Genomic DNA, 22,154 nt, shown 5'->3' with positions numbered 1-22,154 from the left:
ATACCTCCTATCCAGTCCTAAATCTACATGGTGTTCTTAGGCTTCCCGGCTTCTCCAAAGCAACCTTTGTCTCTGCTCTGGGAGACCAAAACTGCTCGTTGGGCGAGTGGGGATGCAGCCAAGAGGGGAAGGCTCGGTGACAACAGTTGCTCAGTGCTCACTGCCCAGTATCTGCCTTCTTACTATGCTACTATAATAGTTGGAAACCCATCAAGAATTGGGCATCTTCTATACAAATATGTTGCAGACCATCTGTATAGTTTTCAGTTCCAGAAGATTCCAGTAACTCACTAAGTTTTAATACTTTTTTTTTTTTCCCTTTTTCTTCTTAATCTGATGGGCTGTCCTGAGATAAGTGATTAAAGCAAAAGCCTGCTGTAATTACTTCGGAGCTAACACTGCACAGAAGTTGCCAATTCCTTTATTTGTTTTCTTACAAGCAGCTTGAAGCAAGCATTTTCCACTGTTAATAATTTTTAGGTTCTATTAAGTCATCTTTATTTTTTTTAATCAGAAAAATATTTTGGTGAAAATGATTGCTAACATATTCTTACAAAATACTAGAACAGACAATTCTAAAGTTTTTCCAGAGAATCTGTGCTCTGTTGGCGTTACAGAGACCAGTAGGTAATTATTTTCTTGTTTCTCTTATAAAGTTTCCTAGAGCTTGTCTGTTTGGAATTTATCTATATGCATGTATGTAAATGTAGACTACATACGTGTGGGGCTTGTGTGTGTGTCTGTCTACCTACCCACAAGAACTTGCATTTCACTCTTGTACTTTAAAGTACACTAAGAGGAGCTTTCTAAGAATTAACTAAGCATTCATTAACTACTCTTAATTTTGACTGTGTGCTCAGCTAAGAATTGTCAGAATTAAATTCTTAATCTTTCATACTAATTTGATGTAGCACAGACACTGATTCATCGTTGTCAGGAAAATAGAAGCAAAGATGTAAGATATTGGATTTCTAAAAGGTTGGTTAGAGCTGGTATCAGCAATTTACTGATTAACCTGTAGTGCTGACAGTCCTGGGTATACAAGCAATGCATTAATTTTCTAATTTACCTGAGTAGATCTTTCAAAATAACTAATTCTATTCTTTGGACTTTTTTTTTTTTTTTTTTTAAGGAGTTAACTGTTTAAAACAGCATTAAAATAATCTGGCTTCATTTCCTCTGCTGAAAGAGCAAGTCAGCTGAAACTTGGACTTTTTGCTGAAAGGAGGGCAAAAAAAAAGAGGTAGTTTTTCCTTTAAAGAGCATGACCATACACATTCCACTCTGGTGCCTTTAAAGGGAACTTCCCTGTTTTAAATGCCCTCGAGCACAGAAATACCAACACCTCTTAATTGTTTAATATATTACAGCCTAAAACATTTACAGAAGTGCTTTCCAAGTATTTCCCTGTTCCAGGTGCTTGGTCCTGCACCTCCTAAAATAATAGGCTACTTCCCCTAAGTTTTAATGTGCTTGGTGCCACAATGAGACATATGCTCTGTATCAGGGGAAGGGGGGGAAGTAAGTGGGACTGCCTGACATTGGGGCTTGCACTTGGGGCATACACAGACTTCTCTGTCTTGCGTCACACAGTAAAGAAAATAACAAGGCTCGCATTTGGACTGTAAGATCCAAAGAGAAAAGTATGATATTGTTAAGCATTTGAATGTCACTCTGCTCAAAGACCCCCTATCACTGCATCCTCTGAGAGCATCATGAAAGGAATAATAATTCCAGAAATTTGCAGTGCTAAACATATACCAGTCCACAATACAGCCATCTTACAGCCGTCTGAAAGCTGTGCTCCAAACTGTGTTCCTTGTTGTGTGGAGGTGATGTGAAGCTGACGTCTGATGTTTGTCACATGCAACAGTGCTTCAGACTGAGGAAAAAGAAATATTCTGAAGAAACCATGACACCTTATTTTGGTTCAGTGGAGGCAAAGTAAGATGCAACAATTTTCTTGGCCTATGCTTAACTAATCTATTTTTCGACTTGTTTAGCCAAAATGAACTGAGACTTTTCCCCGCTTGAGAAATAAATCCCTTAATATAGAGCACTTAGGGCTCCCTACGCTTCCATGAGACTCTACCTGGACATAACAGGATCGGAGCTACTCTGTCGGTCTTATTGTGACATCATACCTCTGCTAACACTCTTGGATGCTGCCTGCTCACAAGCTGTGCAGTTCAGCCATCCACACGTCACGAGCACGGGTAACCTGAACACACTGCGATTCGGTGCATGGGCACTGAGTGAAACTGGGCGGGCAAAGGGACTTTGTCTGGAAATACCTGTTCAAAAAGTCTGCCGCCTTCTTCTTTAAAACCCTCCCTACTGTGCAAATGCAAGCTAATGCAGATGGTTTAAAGAGTTGAGGTCTCAAGTCCTTCTCCTAATAAGTCCCTGTAAGAGAGCAGCAGCCGGACACAGTTTCCAGTAAGGATCTGGAGGGAGAGTGGCTCTGGCTGGCCCAAGGGAGGAGATACTGCAGAGTTAAACAATTCTGTGAGAGCGGAGGACTGAGTCTTTCCATGGCTGCAGTTTCAATCATCCACTTCCCCGCTAAGTTGTCTGCCATCCCTTTGAACCCACGTCTCCCGTGTGACAGAGCAGTGATGTGGCTGCTGAGCCACTAGACTAATATTGTTCTTTTAATCTCACAAAAATGTGTTATAAAAGAGTTCGATTCACATGAGAAATTAAGTATAAGATCTGTCCTCATAAAGACATTATACCATGAATGCTCTCTTTCTGCTGGCTGCAAGAATAGGTGGCTCAAGGGTGAAAGGGTAGCATTTACATTTAAATACACCTATTGGAATCGCACAAACAGAAGGCTAAAACTACGGCTCCCTCTCTGAATGCTTTTAGACTTTGCTGCTTTTTTTTACACAGCAGCAGCTTTTTTTTTTTTTTACATAATCAAAAATGGGAAACAAGATCCTTAAGAACCCATAAAATAAAACAAAGATGATCTTTGTGCTAGCAGGATAAATGGATGAACCTTTTCAAACTAATTATTTTACTTTTCGTCTATATTTACTGCTCAGGAGGTGAAATTCAGATATGAACCGGAGCTTTCTCTGCTGTTACACTAACTGGTAGTGCTGGCTGAGTGTGATGCTGTTTACATTTCCCAGAGAAAGTGAAATGCACTTTTTTTTTTTTTTTTTTTTCCTCCCCATGTTTGCCAAACCCAGATTTACCCTGTGATAAAACAGAGAGCTCCTTACCACCTGGAGAAAACAGAAACTGAAACAGGGTGGAAAGAGCACTTGGTGCCAGGGTGGCCTGGCAGCCAGGGTGCAAGCTCAGTGAAACCCTTGAAATGCACCTACTTGACCTCCTTCTCTTTCCTTTCTGACATCTTTCTCCTGTCTGTACAGCAACAGAATCTTATGGGTTGGAATTGCAAAAACTCTGGGGTTACCTTTGCTCTTTGGGACCTCTAGTTGAAAAGAAAAAAAAAAAAAAGTTTCTGTATTTTCCTTGAATTTTTCCTCATATTTTTTGATGGCTCTTTTATCATGGTTTTCCACCACCCAAGCACGGGCCAAAACCAAACAGCATGAATAAATGCCTTAAAATTACAATGTGGCTGGAAATCAGAAAACAGGAGCTACATTCTGAAAAATTTTTGCACACACTTTCTAATTTGTATTAAATTATCACATAATGTATAGCTAATAATGCTAATCATTAAATATGTTCCAGATGCCTCTGAACAGTGAAGAACTTAAAATCCAGATCTGGATGTGGAAGTTTCTTAACATCTAGTAAATATTTTTTCCTTTGTCTATGTAAAACTGGTGTCTTAATATACAACCTTGTATTGTGGTGAATCCTAGTGCATTTTTTAGAAACCTAACAAACTGATATGAACATTTGAATCTCTTCTGAGTGAGTCATCAGATCTTCAAAATGCATACAAAGAAAGAATCACAGACTTATAGAATCGTTTAGGTTGGAAGGGACTTTAAAAATCATGTGGTTCCAACCTCCCTGCCGTGGGCAGGGACACCTTCCACCAGACTAGGTCTCTCAAAGCCCCATCCAACCTAGCCTTGAACACTTTCAGGGATGGGCCATCTACAGCTTCTCTGGGCAACCTGTTCCAGTGCTTCACCACTCTCATAGTGAATAACTTCTTCCTTCTATCTAACTAAACCTACTGTCTTTCAGTTTAAAGCCACTACCTCTTGTCCTATCACTACATGCCCTTGTTAAAAGTCCCTCTCCAGCTTTCTTGTAGGCCCCCTTCAGGTACTGAAAGGCCACAGTAAGGTCTATCCAGAGCCTTCTCTTCTCCAGGCTGAACAATCCCAACTCTCTCAGCCTTTCTTCATAGGAGAGGTGCTCCAGCCCGCTTATCATCTTTGTGGCCCTCCTCTGGACTCTCTCCAACTGGTCCACGTCCTTCTTATGTTGGGGGCTCCAGAGCTGGACACGGTATTCCAGGTGGAGTCTAATGAGAGTAGAGTAGAGGGAAAAAATCACCTCCCTCAATCTGCTGGTCATACTCCTTTTCATGCAGCCTGGGATGTGGTTTGCTTTTTGGGCTGGAAGCATACATTGCTGGGACATGTTGCGCTTCTCATCAGCCAACACCCTCAAGTTCTTTTCCTCAGGGCTTCTCTCAATCTATTCTCTCTAGCCTGTGTTTCTGCTTGGGATTATTCTGACCCACAAGCAGAACCTTGCACTTGTCCTTGTTGAACTTCATGCGGTTCATACAGGCCCACCTCTCAAGCAAAGGAGTCCATATTTTTATGCTTAGTAGTCTTCTATGGGTCTTTTTTAAAAAGTATATGATTGTATTTTGTTTGTGTTTTTTTTTTTTAAATAGTTTTGGCCTTTACAACATTGTGTGGTTATATAAAAGAAAAAGTATGTCCCCTAGTCGTCTTAGTCTAGCACGTGTTAGTTTCTTTAGTATATATTCCTAGATATTATGTTATGACAAATGCTGAACAATTGTTTCCTGTACACTTTCTTATTTTTTTTTCATAATTTTATGTCAACCACTCATCAGTCATCTTTTTTTTTTTTCCAAACTGAGGAATCCTCTGTGACCTAAGCTTTTCTACACATCAGATAATCCTTGTTGCTCCCTGTTGTAGCTCTCCTCCTTCTGCTATGGCCTTGTGGAGGTGAGGGGATCAGTGTACTCAATATTCACTATGAACATATAAAACAGCAGAATCACATTCTCTGCATTGTTCTCCCTTCCCTTCCAAAGGACTCCTGATATCCCATGTGCTGTCAGACCGCTACTGAACATTAGCATGATGTTTTTGTGGAGTTTGAAGGTCCATTATAAAGATGAGTTATTCTCCTGGCTCATGGATACATGAAGCCATATTACCTGAATTCAGAGGATTTTATGTCCCCTGTAGAGCAGTTTAGACAACCTAAATTGCGTACTTATGTGTTTTGATCCTACAGTGCAATGAAGGTGCCTCAGTGCTCCTGAGGGACAAGACCCTTACAACCAGTCAACAGTCAATATTATGCACTTCAGCCTACTGACAATTCAGGTAAAAATCATATTCTGAGGAATAAAACATCAAGTAAAGCCCGTTTTTAAAAAGTAGAGGAGATAGTAGAGGTTCTGAGGTTCTGGTTCCTGGCCTCAGTTTCCTGGTTTCAGTAATACTGTAACGTGAAATATAAAGTTATTACTAAGAGCAAGGACCAGAATCCTATAGCTGTCTACTACCATTATCTGATAAGTAATCATCTCTCTTGTTTCCCTGGTGTTTCCTTAAGTGTTTCTGGGGAAACATCATGGGAACTTCCAGGTCAAAGAATGAAGCCTGTACCTGCTTTTAGGTTCTCATATCATTAGACTATGTGGGTAGAAGATGGTCCAAGTTGCTGTTTGAGGTTAGAATCAGACACCTCCATCCCAATTTAGCCAACATTATTGGATATAGGCCAAGAAGTTTATGCTAAATGTTTAGTATCATTAAGTTATACCAAGTATAGCTCAACAGGAATCAAATACTCATTTCCTAGCCTGAGGCTCTTATTTCACACTCTGAATGAATAAAATATAGCCTGACCAAACAGAGTCTGTGAGACAAGTGCAAGCTCTACTTAGAGGTTAACAACCTGATTTCTCTCTCATACCAGTTTTACGGTCGTTTAGCTCCATTGACTTTGCTGGAGCTAGTCCTGATTTACAGCATTGCTTCAGAGCAGGTTTAACGCTGTGTTATACAATAGCAATGCTGGTGCCAGTTCTTTGGGAGCAAAGGGTGTTTGCATTGTGCATGCCACACTACTATCAGTTCTAAGACCCTAAAGAAAATGTTTATTAAATTTTGATCTGTAGAGAACAAATTTTTCAAGAAATTATTTAGGTTTCTCATTTGTTCCCTTGCTTTTATGACTTCATATCAATTAAGGAGGTTTTTCAGTGATTTGTCCTTTACCAAGATAATCCTGGGGTTTCAAATCAAATATATAGGTTACAAGTTTACAGAGCCCATATTTGTGTATATTTTTTGGTTGGAACAGACATCTTCAACTTGAAAGGAAATCTCAAACATGCTATCAAATTTAAAAAAAAAAAAACAACAACAGAAGAGAACAACAAAACAGATAAAATTAGTTATTTCATAAACTACTTGGAAATGAATATTTCTTGTCACCTCTCCCAAGTGTGGTTTTCAGTTTGCACAAAATAGACTGCCATTTCTCCAGTGTTTGACATGCACCGCCACAGGAGGCCTCCTGTTCTGCTTCTTACCTCGTATTCACTTCCTAGTGTAGAGCAGATAGGGGAAAACATCTGAGTGAATACACCTGAGCAAGGAATGAGGATCTGCGCTCTTAGATTGACTCATGTTGACACAGAATATTTTTACTGTGGGAAAGCTAGGTAAGCCAAACATGATAAACTTGCAATCCACTTAACTGCTACTTAGATACAACTGTGCGTGCTGGAGAATTCCTTTAGGAACTTTAGCTCATGTGCTAAAGGATAGGGAAAAGCACATGTGCTTTTCATGCATCTATGATGTATCTCTTAAATCGCCAGAGCTCACCTTTCACAGTCTTTAGCAGCTAGTCTATCACTGGGAAGCTGTAGAATGATCTTATCTTTTTTTTTTTTTTTTTGTGAGCCAGCCCTTATCTTCTTGTCCAGTGCAATGGCCATGTTCTTTGGAGAAGAGATCAGCTAGCCTTCTCCCTTCTCTTTCTCCATAAAGTGATTTCAGGTGGGGAAGTAGCAGTGGGAGTGCAGTGCAGCGGTGAAAAGAAGAATTTGTTTCCTGAGAGATGTCATTGTTCCTCAGTTCCCAGCAGCAGATCCTTTAAACTAATGATCTTTCCAGAACACATAAGCCAGCTGAGCCCAAGACTCACTTTCACGTTGTGACAATTTGATATTTTGTTATGAGTATTTTTAGCAGGGACAATGTTTTGCAACATAATATTAAGGATAATAATAACTAAAACCATACCCCTTTGTCTCCCCAAAAAGCAATCTCCACCATAGTTAGTTATCCGATAGATCTTGGGCTCTTCAAGGCTTTTACAGATGTCAGGTTTAGTGCAAGACAGACTTTACTGAAGGAACTAGGTGGCTGTGGTGCCACCTTTTTACTCCTGTTCCTTTTCCTCCCCTAAAATCCTGATTTTTAGGGAGGGGATAGAATTTTTTTCGTATATGCCTGGCTTGCTGGGAGATAGCCACATAGTTGTGGTCTATTTGCTCAACATTAGCTGTGCTGCCCGAGTGTGAAAGCAAGCATGGAGGGTAGATTCTCTCTGAATTCTGTGGGATCTGGAGCAGATCCATGAGGAATGCTACTGTTTTCAGCACTTCCCTTGCTCTGCCTAAGACCAGGCACATTGAGATACGAATGTTGTTGCAGCTGCCACATACTACATGTAAGCCACATGTTGATGATTATTGCTTTAAATGAGAAGGTCTTTGTTTAAAATGCATGTTTGTTTCCATCTAGAACTTACTGGGGTTTTTTTCTGCGATACTTAAAGTAAGAGTTTCTATTTTTATTGCTGTTAACAGTGTACCTAGAATTTACATACATCACAGCTTGTATTTTTAAAAAAGACTATCCAGATATATATATTTATTGTGCAGACAGCTTTACAGTAATAGAGAACTAGCCCCTAATTAGTTGAAACAAATTGGCCTATTCATTCTTCAATTGTTTGTATCATTTTATGTTGTGGTTTGTTTATTACTTCTAGGTCTGCTTTGCTCCACTCCCCAAATAACAGTGCTTTTCTTTAAAATATAATGAATTGTCTTGCATTTATGAGAGCTGTATGGTCAAATTATGTTACTCCTGTCACCCTGCTGAATGCCATGTCACACTGCCAATGTCTGGACTGAGCAGTGATTCCTGGCTTCGGCACGACTGGAAAGGAAAGGAAGACCTGGACACACTGACTACATCTAAACTATTAAATAAAATTAGTCGGAGACTTTTCCTGGAGGCCAACGGGCATCAAAGAGCTTGCATTTGCATAACTAAACTCCCTTACCCTCCAAATCACAGTGGCCACATCCAAAATACCTATTGGAGATGGTCCCTGACCCAGGTTAATACCCAAGCTGTGCTTTGGCATTGTCTGGAAGAGCACAAGCAGGCCTGGGCCAAAACTACACCAGGGACCAATTCAGTAGTATGGATGATTTCAGACCCGTGCCTTGCTGGTCTTGTTCAGTTTATTTAGTGTCAGAGTGAAACCTCAGTAATGCTGCCAGCAGTCAAAAGAAAACACCTCTTGGCCTCGGTGACCAGAAGCCATTGAGAAATATAATCTATAGTTTGTTTATCTCCTTTACATTTGGATTATTTTTTTCTCTCATTCTGTTTTTTACCAAATGAGTACTGAAATGAACATTTTAAAAATCTCATAGAGTAATAAAATTGGGTTGTTGCCTGCTCAAAACCTGTTAGTTTTGAACTACCACGAGGTTTATGACACAAGCTGAGGTTCTGGAAAAGACAGCTTCAGTGCTCTTCCCTGATGTAGGATCTCCTATGGCTTTGAGCAGGTAACAAAGATCTTCTATGACTCAGCACCCCATTTGGATAAAAGAATAAAAAGCTGTGAGGTGCCGATATACAAACACACCAGGTGCTTGAGGTCACATAAGCATGCTAAACTGATGTGAACATAAAACTCTCTTTGATTTCTGACGCAGCTTTTTTCACATGTCTGGGAAGGGAATTTATTTTAAACCCTACGAAATGGGACATGAGTGCGTTCACCCCTATGTCAAGATATTTTCACAGTTAGAGCACTGTGTATGGGTTTGGATAAGCCTAAAGTATCCTATAGTGCGAGATAGTTTGGGGAGCTGGTGCTCTATGTTTCCGGGGCTAACTTTGTGCACCCAGTACACCAGTTAATCCATTAACGCCGTCCTTCACAGTACTGTGTTATGCTTCTGCCTGCAACAATATCAGTAAGAATCACGCAGTTCATGCTATAAACTTTTCCTCTATTCTAAATGGCACCGAAGGCCAAGTTGGTTTAAAAAGCTCATCATACACAATGATTATATTAGACCATGCTGTATTACTGAGATTATAGAAAATGACCTACATGTATTGAATTAAACCACGATTTTCCAATGATCTCAGCAGCAGCAGAATTGGGACATTTTAATCATTGCGTTATCAGTTTGGTAGGTAACTACTATACTGAATTGCTGCTCAAAATGAAAAACTACATTGTTTTATCCAGAAGGTTTCTGGTTTCTAGCACTAGCCTTTACTTTTCTTACAGCTCAGACATATGATTGAATTACTGAAGCTGACAAGTACTGATTTCAATGACATTTAAGCTAACGCATTTTTTGCCTCAGTTTTCCTACAGGCTAAGAGTGTGCTGTTAATTAATGCGGTCATTTGATGTGCAACACCTTGCTGAACTATGAGAACTTGATTGTGTTCTTTCACCCCATGTTCCTTTTAGGTTAAAAAGCCTCTTTGTTTCTTAATTAACCTATTCATGGATCAGTCTCATAAAAGAGGCTATAGAGCCGGACATGCACATGGTCATAGCTGGCCCAGGCTGTGTGAATCTTATTTAATGAAAATGTTTTGAAGAGAAGAACAGAAATGTTGCCCAGAGTGATTTACACAGAAACTGATCATTTTTTTCTGAGCTGAACTTTGAAAAGCAGGAAGTACATCAAAGCAGAGGATGAACATTTGGCCTAATCTACTTTTGCCTCCCTTTCCCTTCCCTTCCCATGTTACCCCTCAAGCCTGAAGCACTCTCCCATGGATGCTTCCATATGGCAGTGGCTCTACTCGGACCTAGTGAGACCATTGCATCAGTTAAAGTTTGCAAGGCCATAGTGTGTTTATTTTTGCAGCCTGGTCTTGAGAGAAGCTGATGAGGGCTTGCATTTCCCTCCCACTGATAAAGGTGGTGTGGAAAGTGCTTAGTGTGTTCCAGGGCAAAGCCTTGAAGGCTGCAGGTTAGAGAACTGCTAATGCTCCTCTGGAAGTACATGAAGATTCCTTAGGTCTTCAGTGGGGAAAAGCCTGGCTCTCCATTGAAAAAAAAAAACAAAACAGAAACAACCAACCAACAAAAACCCCCAAAAACAAACGCAAAAGAAAACAACCCAACACACACAAACGAGGCTTGATGTTTGACCCAGGGAGGAGTATCTCCATAGTCTTTTTGTGGGCAGAAGGGTGCAGGCTCTGCCTATGTGTGAGTGGCCTGTGGCATATGAGGAGGTAGCCCAGTGTCCAAGCTGGCAGTCCCTGGCTGCTGGCAGAGGGTATCACCACATGATTGATGCTTATTCACACTGCACAGGCTCTGAGCTGTGCTATGCAGCCATCACCCCAGGCTTTGTCTCAGGCTCTTTTTGACCCTCTTCACCTTTTTTTAAAGCTGGATCCTTTCAGCTTATATTGTCTTTCTAACAATTCACTCTTTTTTTTTCTTTTTTTTTTTTTTCCTCTCTTTACTTCCACAACTGAACCTGCTTTGCCAAGCTCCCCACTCCACCATCTATCCACCCAATATGTTTATGTTTTCGTACTGCTGAGGCATGTTGTGCTGACCTGTCTGGACAGAGCTCCTTTATCACAGAGATAAACATGATGTCCCCCTCACATAGAGTTTCTATCATGCATGACCTTTCATCTTGAACTGCCATGACCTTTTTTTTTTTTTTATTAATGCTGTACTGTGCTGCTTGCAGAAGCCAGGAAAGAAAATCTTTTGTTTCTAGATAGAATGCTGCTACAGGACATGATACGGTCTTGTTTTTAATCCAGCTAATTAAAATCTGCATGTGCAGTGTAACTGAGAATGCAGCCTTCGCCCACCACTTTCCCACAGGCAGGGAATAAAGGCCTTTAGTGCAGAGGCAGCTAGCCGCCCTTGGATAACAGAGAACAGAGCCCACAATTCATCCCAGCTTTCCTTATCATATCCGTGGAGGGGTTTCCCCTACCTCCCCCTCTCTCTCCCCCTCTCCCTCCCCCTTTCTGTCCATGGAATCTCTTACTGTAGCTATGTGCCTCTATACATCACTGCAGAATGTAATCAAGTTAAAAATATGTTAGCTCTTTTTTATATGTGCTCCAGCGAGCTCTGAATATAATTTATTTCCAGTAAGAAAAAGAAGAAAGAGAAAGAAAGAAAGAAAAAGAACAAGAAAGAAAAAGTGTCTATTTTTAATCAAATGTCAAACCTATTTATGTTAAAACTCTTCTGCCAAGAACTAACTGAATAACACAGTTTAGCAGTTCACACTTTTGTACGTTCATAATGTAGACTTTTTTGGATTTGCTGGATGGTTGTGGTTATTACTAAGGCTGCCTTTTGTGTGTGTGTGTGTTGGGGAGAGGGTGCCATGGGATTTTTTTTGTGAAATGTTTTCTTGGTTGGTTTTTCACTTGTTGCTTTTTGTTGGGTAAGTGAAGTGGGGGAGGGAAGAGAAGACGGAGGGCAGCCGGGTGGGAAAAAGCAGTGAGGGGAGAACGGGAAGCACTAAAGCTGAGCCTCCACCTGTTTTCTCTTTCTTCAAGTCATGTTTTATATGATGATGATGAGGTCAACAGGGAGCACAAAAATCTGCCAGGAGATTCAAAACTTGGAAGGAGATTGTACAACACGAGTAGAAAATACATTTCAGTGCATGTAAAGAAGCCCTCCCCCCCCTCCAGTTCCCCCAGTACAGCACACAAACAGGCTTTCTGTGGGCATTCCCTGGTAACCGCACAAAGAGCCCTTCAAACAGCCGTGCCTTCAGCTAAACACCATCCGCGGGCTGCTGCGGAAAACGCCGGGTGTTGTTTGTTAACCTCCCTAACTCAAATTCAGCTAAATATACTGACAGTTGTTAAAGGAAGAGATTTTGAGTCCTGAACAAATACACAACACCTTGGGAAATTATTTACTTTATTTGTCTGTAATGAATTATTTGTATGTACGTTGTACTCAGGGAATGATTAAAGTGATATGAAAAAGCGATGTTCTGAAATCTAATAAAGCTTATTAGGTGACACCAGCCCAACTATAGAACCTAACATCACATTTTTTTTTAATACCTGAGTATTTTAAAAACAGAGAACAGACTGATTAAAAGATATCAGAAGTACTGTGCTGCCTATGTATTAAAAGATGTTACGTTGATCAAGTACGATAGTGCTTTTCATTACAACTCAGTTATCTTATGCCGACCTCTATAAGCACGAGTAGAGAGATCTGTATGTTTCCTGCTTTTAGTGCCTACGGAAGGATAACATTAAATAAGAAATAGCTATTAATACACTTACATTACTCTGATGTATTATATTTATATGACACATCATTAAATTATAGCAAGCATAAATTTTTATGTACTCTGGAATTAGTGTCTAACCAGTAGAACAGTGACAGTCAATAAGAAATTTATTTGTGTTTTACCAATTTAAGATTTTTTTTTTCATATTTTGAGGAGTATGTTCAATAATTGCTCTTCAGTAATGACATCTGCTTTGACACAGTAAAAAGCTTGTTAATATCAAGTCACATTTTTTATAAAATGAGTGCTTGCTTATTGCACAAGCAATACAAGATTTATGAAGTTTTGTGTATTCCTTTTAAGTGTGCTAATCCTAATACATAGGGCATTTTTTTTATTGTTACTTAGCAGCCTTCCTTAGGCACTAAAATTAATTTGTATTTTGGGGGGACACGTATAATTTTTATGGGCAGATGTGATGTTAAATAATTTCCTGTAATTTCATGTGACTAATAACATAAATTAGGGTGGTGATTATTATTTTTGTCAGTAATAACTGTTGTTGTAGAGCCCTTCTTACACAGAGGGCACATAACAAGAGCTGAAAATCGACCACATTGCTACGTTAGTCACACATGACAAGCAGCACGGCATAAATTCCCTCTCAAAGTTACTGAAGGGTGCGGAACATCAGGGCATGCTAAAGGTCAGGCTTAATAATGGGGCATAAGTCTCAGATCTCCACAGTGAACAGTTAATGTATTGGATGTCAGAATTCCTTTACTAAGTCCCTAAACCACTTTGTGCACTCAAAACTGCATCCAAAATGTTTAGCTTATGATAGGACCTAAAACTGTTTAGAAGGTTGTTCTCAATACACTTAATGAAAAATGGATCAAAATTACATTTTTCAGTCTCCCATATAGGACCTGAACTTCAGACATTTTAGTTCACTTGTGTCATCAGCAACCTTTTACAGGTATTCCTCATTGGTGATAGCATGGAAAAACAAGTAAGAGGGCATACCTGAATTTTTGTATCAAATAATTTTCAAAGCTTTCAATTTCTATTTCAAAAGTTTATCTCAAAATTCTCAAATTTTCATAGTTTGTATCTCTACTTTTTATATCAGCACTAATCTTCTGCACAGCAGATATATACTGATCTGCCAGAATTAAAAGCAAATTCTATGTTAAGAGAAAGTTAAGAAAACTCAAGAGGCTGACATGTCAAAGATGGCAGTTATTTAAAATGTTCAGCAATGGCTGCAGAAAGATCCCTTTAAAATGACCATTCTTCTTTCCTATACTAACCTCATATCAAAGCAAGTTCTCAAATCAGTGCCAAAAGAAGTGAAGAGAATAATTGTGATTAAATTTCTTTTGACGCTGCAAATTCCTCTCACAATCCAATTCTCAGATTTCACTGCATCCCTTCCAAACAAAAGCCATCTAGCTCAATTGTGCAAGAATGTTTTATAAGGCTATGAAACGAAGGGTCGGTTAATTATGCCTTTTCTACAAATGGTGAAGACCATGACAGTAATGCTTCATCCAAACTGATGATTCAGGGGGACAGTAGGAGGCAGCTGCTGAATTGCAAACAGAAACATGAGTCACCCTCTCTCTGACTCTTAAATAAAACAAAACAAAACAATAATACAATTAGAAATTACTTTCCCTGCCCTCAGAATAGAGGAAGAGAGCGGCAGCTCATCTATTCTCACAAAGTAACTATAGATAAGTTCATTAGTGGCAGTAAATGCTAAAAGGGACCTGTGCAGAATAATGTTGTAGCCACACAGCTCTGGACATGGAAGGGTAATGCTGACCAAATAATCATTCTAAAGTCATGTTTTACCTACTGAGAATAATTCTGTGTGAATAAAAACAGATTTGGGAGCTTGGGATTTAGCCTACTGCTTGCATAGTAATAACAACAATAATCCTAATAAATAGTTATTAGTAATGGGAACAGAGTGACAGCACTTGTTAGTTATCAGTAATTAGCTATCTGCAATGGAAAGCCCAAGGTAGCAGCGGGAGCCCAGGGCTGCTTGCCCTGCAGGGACCTGGCAAACAGAGTGTAGTGGGAACACCATCCTATCTCCCTGCCCTCAGCAGGCTGAGCGTGAGGTGTAAGCTATTGAAACGGAACAGGGATAACTGCTTATTCATGGCATTGCAAAGCCTTCTTTCTATTTGTTTATCCTTGGTCTGTCAGTAAGATCCCAGTTTCTCTCAGGGACAGGGTTAAGTCCAGAAGGAGTAAGGTGAGTTCCCATTCAGTTCAGTGTAAAACAATGTGGTGCTTCTAAGCACTTCTTCTCCACCTGTATTAAGAAGTCTTAAGTCCCTTTTCAAAAAAGTCTGAAATCTGTTTTTTGTTTTTTTTTTTTTTAAATTCGAGGCTGATTCTGTTGGCACTCAGATTGGTTGGATCAACATGCCTACCAACTCCAACACTAACACTGAGGTTTTCAGCTTTCCCTGCAAGAAATAAAGTCCTGGACAGTTACATTAGGAAAAGAGTTTTGGACAGGCAGAGTATCCAAAGTTTAGTTTTCTGGAATTGTGCTGGCTAACAACTAGGGCCAGAGTTTGGCCTTCTCAATCTGTTCACTGCCTATAAGGATGGCAGTGTTATTACATTTAACATCAATGCAATAATCTGAAGAAAAGCAAAAGAACATGTTTTGCACACTTTCTGGTACCAAGGGATTATAATTTACTGCTGTTGTTATTTGGAAGTATGTATATACATATAGGTAGCTTTTTAATTCTCTCAAAAGAAATGGGAGCTGGCTTACATCTGAGCAAGCTAGCTAAAAAATTATTAACGTAAATAAAATAATTCATGATTCATCCCACTTTTACAGTCTTTTTGTATACTAAAGTTTGATTCATTTCTCTCAGACAGACAAGTACTATGCATATGCATGGCCCAACGCTTCTACCTTGTTCTTTATCACTGCAGGAGGTGTGGGATAATATTCATGTTTGCGCAGGTCAGGTAGGACATTGGTGGCAACAGCCCTTTTGCAATACTTTCTAGGTTCAAAACAGCTGAAAAGTGGTAGATGCATCCCTGACAGCTTTAACTTATTGGGAAAGATGGAACATCTCTGAAAGTTTCAGTTCAAAATTTAGCCAGTGTGAGATCTGGCATAATTTGTTTTTCAGAAATAAACGTGTGAGTGCTTAGAAGGAAGTACTTCTGAACACTTATAGTCATTGAAGTGTACCTCTTAAGACATACCTGGGAAACACACCAAAACAACCCACAGGTACACGGCATGCGTAAAGCCTACAAGCTCTTTACCATACAGAAAAAAAATTCTGTGACAGCTTATGATGAGATGAAACAAAAAAGACTGAGTTCAACAAAGCACACATATGCACTTTCTGAATGAAGTCAGCTAAAAGGTCAAGAGAAGAATCCTGAGTGATAAGCAATGTCGGGAGGCACACATTAAAAGTCATTTTCAGCTGTGCTCCCAAAACATCATTTCATCCTTATTTTTTGCACCTGCAAGTTAGTTACCTGGATTAGCCTAATACTTAACACGTGCCCCGTTCCTTTGCTCTCTTTCCTGCCAGGGCTGCCTGTACTGATATCTGCTCTTGGTGCTTAGAGCTTGGGCTCAGCGCTGCATGCGTTGCTTGTGCATTGCACCATTCACATTCCTCTTTGCTTGGCTTTACTTTCAGAAATCTATCAACAAACCTTTTCATCTTTTTTTTTTTTTTTTTTTTTTTCCCCTGTCGTCTGCCATTTTTTCTTCTGTAGAATGATATCTGTCATGTCTTGAAGCTCGGTAACTGTCCTTTATCTAAACCTGCTAATTCTACTCAAAGTACTTTGAGCACTGTTTAATCCCTTTCTCTGAATTATCTAATTTCTTTTAATTTCTAGTTACAGTATTCTCCTTATCTTCTATCTCAAATGCTTTGCTTCAGATAGTAGGATTTTTAACTTCTATCTTTGTTCTCTGTTGTATTTCAAAACACTTTAAACTTTCCTATCTTGCTTATCACAGCCATTGGTTTAGACGTGCTTTTTTTCAGAGACATAGCTTCTCATGCCATGTATTTTCTAAGAGTTTTTTTATTTATTGATTATGATTCTAATGGATGGAGTTTCTGTCTTCTTCCATTTGAATCTGGTAAGTAATCTAACAAAAGTGAAGGGGCATTTGTGTCACTTGTGAGTTTAGGGATCTCATTTCTTTCCTCTTTTACCAATAGCCAAGATCATCACTGGCTTTTATAGTGAAAAGGAAAAGTATGAGCCATTCAGGCTAAACTGAGGTTCTGGAGGGACCATAGTATTAAGAACAGTGAATTTAGAAGGCAATTGTAAACTTTCTTAGTGTGATGAAACATAATACACTCCTGTGAAGTGTGTTTTAAAAAGTGAAAAGTGCTAATTAATCATGCTTTGAACTTAGTATACAAGTTGACTTTTCAACTCTGACCTTGACTTAATTAGCTGGCAAAATACTATTAAGTAAAATACTCTTTAAAAATTTTTTTTTAAAAATTCTTTATGTACTGCCTTGATGAAGATCATAACATAAATTCAAGCAGCTGTTAAATCCTTCCTTCTATTTTGAAGTGTTTACTCCTGGAAGGAATCCTGCTCAAGTCCCCGGGAGAAGGGAGTAAACCACCTGGCCTGGGAGCTGGGAGAGTTGTTACTCTCTTTCTTACCGTAGCTCTGTCTTGCCTGGTATCCTGCTTTGTCTCTGTCAGGTTCGTTATGAAAATAAATTATTCTTTGTCAGTATGTTGTTGGTAGATTTAAATAATTCTTAGCAGATTAGTAAGAGACAGGTTCTCTCTGCAGAGATCCTGCTGATTAGACTCTGTGGCATACTGAACATCCAGCTGTTTTATTATTTTGCTTTTAATGACCATTTCAAAGCAATGCCCTGAATAACCAGTAAAGACTTTTCTAAATAAAGGTACAGCACTTGCTACATCCAGTCTTCTGGAACAGTGGTTGTTTTCACGCATTCTAAAATTTTAGTTTCCTCACAACTTGCATGTCTTGTGGGTCTGGTAAATTTTTTTTGTTTCCTATATTGGCAATTCAAGATCTTGGATAGCTGCTCCTCTTTATTACAAAACTAACCAAATAAAAAAAAAAAACAAATAAACCCAAAAGTAGATTTGAGATTAGTAATCCCTGATGTTCTGAACAAAGAAAACTGACACAGGAAAATAATTTAGCTCTCCAACAAAATGCCTCAGCTTTTCTAACTGCTTTCTTAAGGCCCTTCTGATCTAACACAATCAATGACTGTTGTGTGAGCCGTTTACTCCTGATGGACTTACTGATTTTTTTTTTCACTACCACTCAGTTTCTGATAAACCCACCAATTCATGCTCCAGCTTCCTGCTTCTGATATGCAGAACATGTGTCAGAACAACTGGCCTAACTAGAGGTGAAAAATAGCAAGGGAAACTATAAGATCTAAAAAAAGAGAAGTACAAACACCGATTCATTATGAGCTTTAGGATGTTAAAGTTGAGATTCAGTTGTCATGTAAATGAACCTGAGTTGCTGTGTTTTTTGTTTTTTTTTTTTTTTTTTTTCTCTGCTGTTAATATAAAAATCTTTGGGTTGTAAAAGATTCAATGAACTCATGGCTGTTTCTCATTAGTGGTGGCTGTCACTAAAATGAATATGTTGCTGAGTGTTCAGTTTCTGGGAAACGTGGTTGAAACATGAGCAGCTCTCTTGATGCGGAGCTCGGAGTCAGATGTTTTCAGAGGGGATGTTCCCCATTAAGTAATGACAGAGAACCATACGGAATACATTACAAATCAAAATACTGATTGATGAAGTGCCTGTGGTCAGCTTTCTACAGAAATGAGAATTTTGAATGTATTATCACATCAGCATGGAACTGATCTCACGTACAATCACATTCTGTTTTAATTTCTTTTTTGCTTCACAGTCTCACACGTGCTGTTCCAGATCACGTTTATAGCCAGCAGAACCTCAGACCGAAGGAAATAAAGCATCAAGTTTGAGCTCTGATGTTTCATTGATTTAGCCCAGTTCACAGAAGCCCAATAGGTCTGAGTTTGTTCACACAGCTGGTAAGCTATAAACTCTTTCTCCCTGTAGCAAACTTCTGCTCTCCTTCGTAAGAGCTAGGAGAGGGGACTTGGAGATTGCTGGAGCTGGGGAGGGAGAAGTGGGTTCACCTAGTAAGGCAGAGTAGGTCCCAGGCAAGTTTGAATTTATCAAACTAAAAGCTCCATTTGGGCTTCTCAAAAGTATATGCTTTCCTTTTCCCACTTAGCTGGGGTTCAATGAGAAAAATCAACTGTTTCATTCTAACTTCAGGGCTAGATTGCTTGATTTGTTTGCATTCAAGTTACTTGTTACTCTAGCTTCAAGTTCAGGTGTGTTTCAGACACAGTGACCTCTTCTGTTTTACACAGAAACCAACCAGGGCTGGTCATACAAAATGTGTATAGCTATTCACTGTGTACACAGATTGCATGTGAATGCATGTCTGAGTAACAGCACATTTAAAGAAAAATATATAGTCAAATGGTAAATTTAGAAACTTAGGTCAAAGTATCTAGCTCTCTTTTTTCTCCCCCCCCCCCCCCCCCCAACAATTCTTAAATGGTGCTTCAGTAAAAGCTTGAGCAGGAATGGACTGAGACACATGTTTAGCACAGAGTTATGAACACTTCAGTATTTCTGTTTCTGAGATCCCAGCATGAGATTATTACAGTGCTAAGGCACATCAGGTGTGAGAGCCAAATCTTGCTTACCCTTTTGGTAATGGAAACTCACTCAAGTGAACAGAGTTAGCACAGCAGAGGCCACAGGTTGGCCCAGGATCTAAAAATCTCTTACGCTGGCAATATGAACATAAGGAAGTAAAAGCAAATGTCTACTAACGCCTAGAAATGTGAACAGTGGACTGGGTCTAAAATTAAAAATGAGAGGGAGATATCAGGTGTTCATGTAAAGTCTATGGATAAATTTCAGGGTCTTTTTTTTTATAAGAATTTATTTCAGACAATCAGAACCTGATTATTCAGAATTGTTAAGAACGCACAATCCTTAGCTGAATTCTATTAAAACTAAATTTTTGAGGCTTACAGCGAAAATCATAACACTCTCCTAGCCTTCTTAAATACATGTGAGGTCTTTTCTTTTTCGAAGGATTAGCCATGGCAAACTGTTTTCCAGGGATCTGATTTCTGCCCTTCAGACTTCTACAGATCTTCTTGAAAATGCAGAACAAATGTACTTTGCTGATAAGCAGTTTGCTATTTTTCACTTTGTGTTTATTCATGGTAGAAATCTGTATTGGTATGTATGCAAACAATAGTATTTAAGTGCCTCATTAATTTGAAGGGTAAATAAATATAGAATAAAATGAGGAAACATACACAAGCAGCTGTTCAAGGATACCAGTTTTCAAGCTGTCACCTTCATAATTATTTCACTGTTCTTCCTTTATTATTAAAAAAAATGTAGACATTATGACAGCAATGATCAGTAATTAGCTGAGATTTTACTGCCTTTTAGATATATAAGTCATGAAATACTAGAAGTTATCTTGACAGCGATCATTAGTCGTTGGCAACAAACACAGACTTTTAATGGGGATGCAACCATTATTCAGACACCTTCCTCAGGTACAATCTTCTTACCATACAAGAAGACTCTTCCAGTCTTCACGGCTCCTCATACCAGAACCATGAGCTCTGCTCTCAGAAAAGTCTGTTACATTTGTACTTTTGGTACAGTCCGGAAATGCAAGTTTGGGCTTAGATGGGGCACAGATCAGGAAAGACTCACTGAGCCAGTATCTGGCATGAGCTTCAGATCTCACATAATCCTGCTAGTCTTGGAGGACTGAATACTCCAGACTCCTCACTGAAACTGCTCCCCCAGCCTAAGATGAGCAATAGCAGCGATCCTTATCTGGACACGAGAGCAGCTCAGATAAGGAGAGGGAAATGCTGATGGCATTTTCTCAAGTCCTATATGAATCTCCAAGAGAAATATCAGTGTGGGACATTCCCACAGTACACTGTTGGGCCTGGGTAGGTGATTGAGGCTTTGGTGACAGAAAGATTAGTACTGGTCTAGGTGTGTACTAGCATGGGCACATGATCGCTTTTCTGACAGGGTAGCCAGAAGATAGGTTTTGTGACTTCTAGACTTGTTCTGCTGTTGCATGAACAAAGACTGTGGTTCCCTGGCTCTTAAAGCTGCTCCAAGTCAGGGCTGAGCAGGCTTACTGTCCCGCAAATCCCTGGCCATGCATTTGAGCTGCTCTCCTGAACTGGAGCTAGCAGTGATGTGAATGTGTAGTGAACAAATTTGGAGCCGCAGAGAGAGATGAGTTAAATTAGCTATCAGCAGGCTGAGGCCACCTCTTGTGTTTCCAGCACTAGGCACTCTAGAACTGATAGACTATATCAATGAACCTGAGATTTTCCCATGGATCAGATAAAATAAGGAAATTCCTCTTTCTCTCCCCCCTGAGAATTTCTAAGCTTCTAATGAGACATAATCAGGGAATTAAGAATTTAGGTATTATTGAATTAATCTTCTCCAAGACTCAGTTTGTTCTTGTATACATGGCGATAACAGCATACCTTTGTCCTAAATAAAATGCTCAGACAGTACTATATGTGTTGCTATAGCTGTCATTACCATTTTCCATAAATATGGCTTATGAAGAGAGAAGATTTGCCAATATAATCACCATTACTACAGATTTCTGTTTTCTTTCATTATTGTATCTTTGGAATGGCTTTGTTCTATTCTGTTCTTTTGAGGAAGTCTGCTTTATTTTTTTAACTTGCCAATTCTTATACATTTCATCAGCCTTAAAAATAACATTTTCAAAATGCTGAAGAAACTTAAGACCTTCTCTTCTCAGATGTGATCTGGTGCTTACATGTGGGCCTTGAAATGCTATTACCTGCCAAAATTGTAGTGAAACTGGTGTGATATAGATATCCAAGACTTCTGCCACTCTTGGTCTCCTGTAGAAGATCTGGCACTAGTACAACCGTTTAGGTTACTGGTATGTGTTTTTATTGAAAAACATCCCAGTACAACCACATTTATAGATATAAAGACATCCTATGTTGTTGCTCCCCTATACTGCTATTTCCTTTCTAGATGGAAATAGGTGATACTGCTAAGAGTACCAGTATAACTGCATCAATATTAAATGTTGTATTAACTATATCTGATATCTTGCTGAAAGTTATGACATAGGCTCCTAAGTGCTAGTCTGTTTTGAAACCAAGATTTAAGGTCTACTTCCATAAAACTTTTTCACTCTCTTTTTAGTTTGGGGCTTTTTGTCTGTTTGGCTCTCTTGAATGTTTTTATAGCTAAGTTT

General features: G+C 39.2%; 1 long non-coding RNA gene across 1 annotated transcript; it reads left to right on the top strand.

The window, feature by feature from the left end:
• Positions 1-259: 259 nt before the first annotated feature.
• On the top strand, positions 260-18,856 carry LOC147601325 (uncharacterized). The gene is made up of 3 exons (XR_015257958.1): positions 260-627; positions 5,449-5,540; positions 18,717-18,856. It is a non-coding gene; the product is annotated as an uncharacterized LOC147601325 (long non-coding RNA).
• Positions 18,857-22,154: the final 3,298 nt, after the last annotated feature.

This window comes from Chlamydotis macqueenii, chromosome 3, assembly GCF_036417535.1.
Source record: "Chlamydotis macqueenii isolate bChlMac1 chromosome 3, bChlMac1.mat, whole genome shotgun sequence".
Lineage (NCBI taxonomy): Eukaryota > Metazoa > Chordata > Aves > Otidiformes > Otididae > Chlamydotis > Chlamydotis macqueenii.
This window is presented reverse-complemented; position numbering and strand designations above follow the sequence as displayed.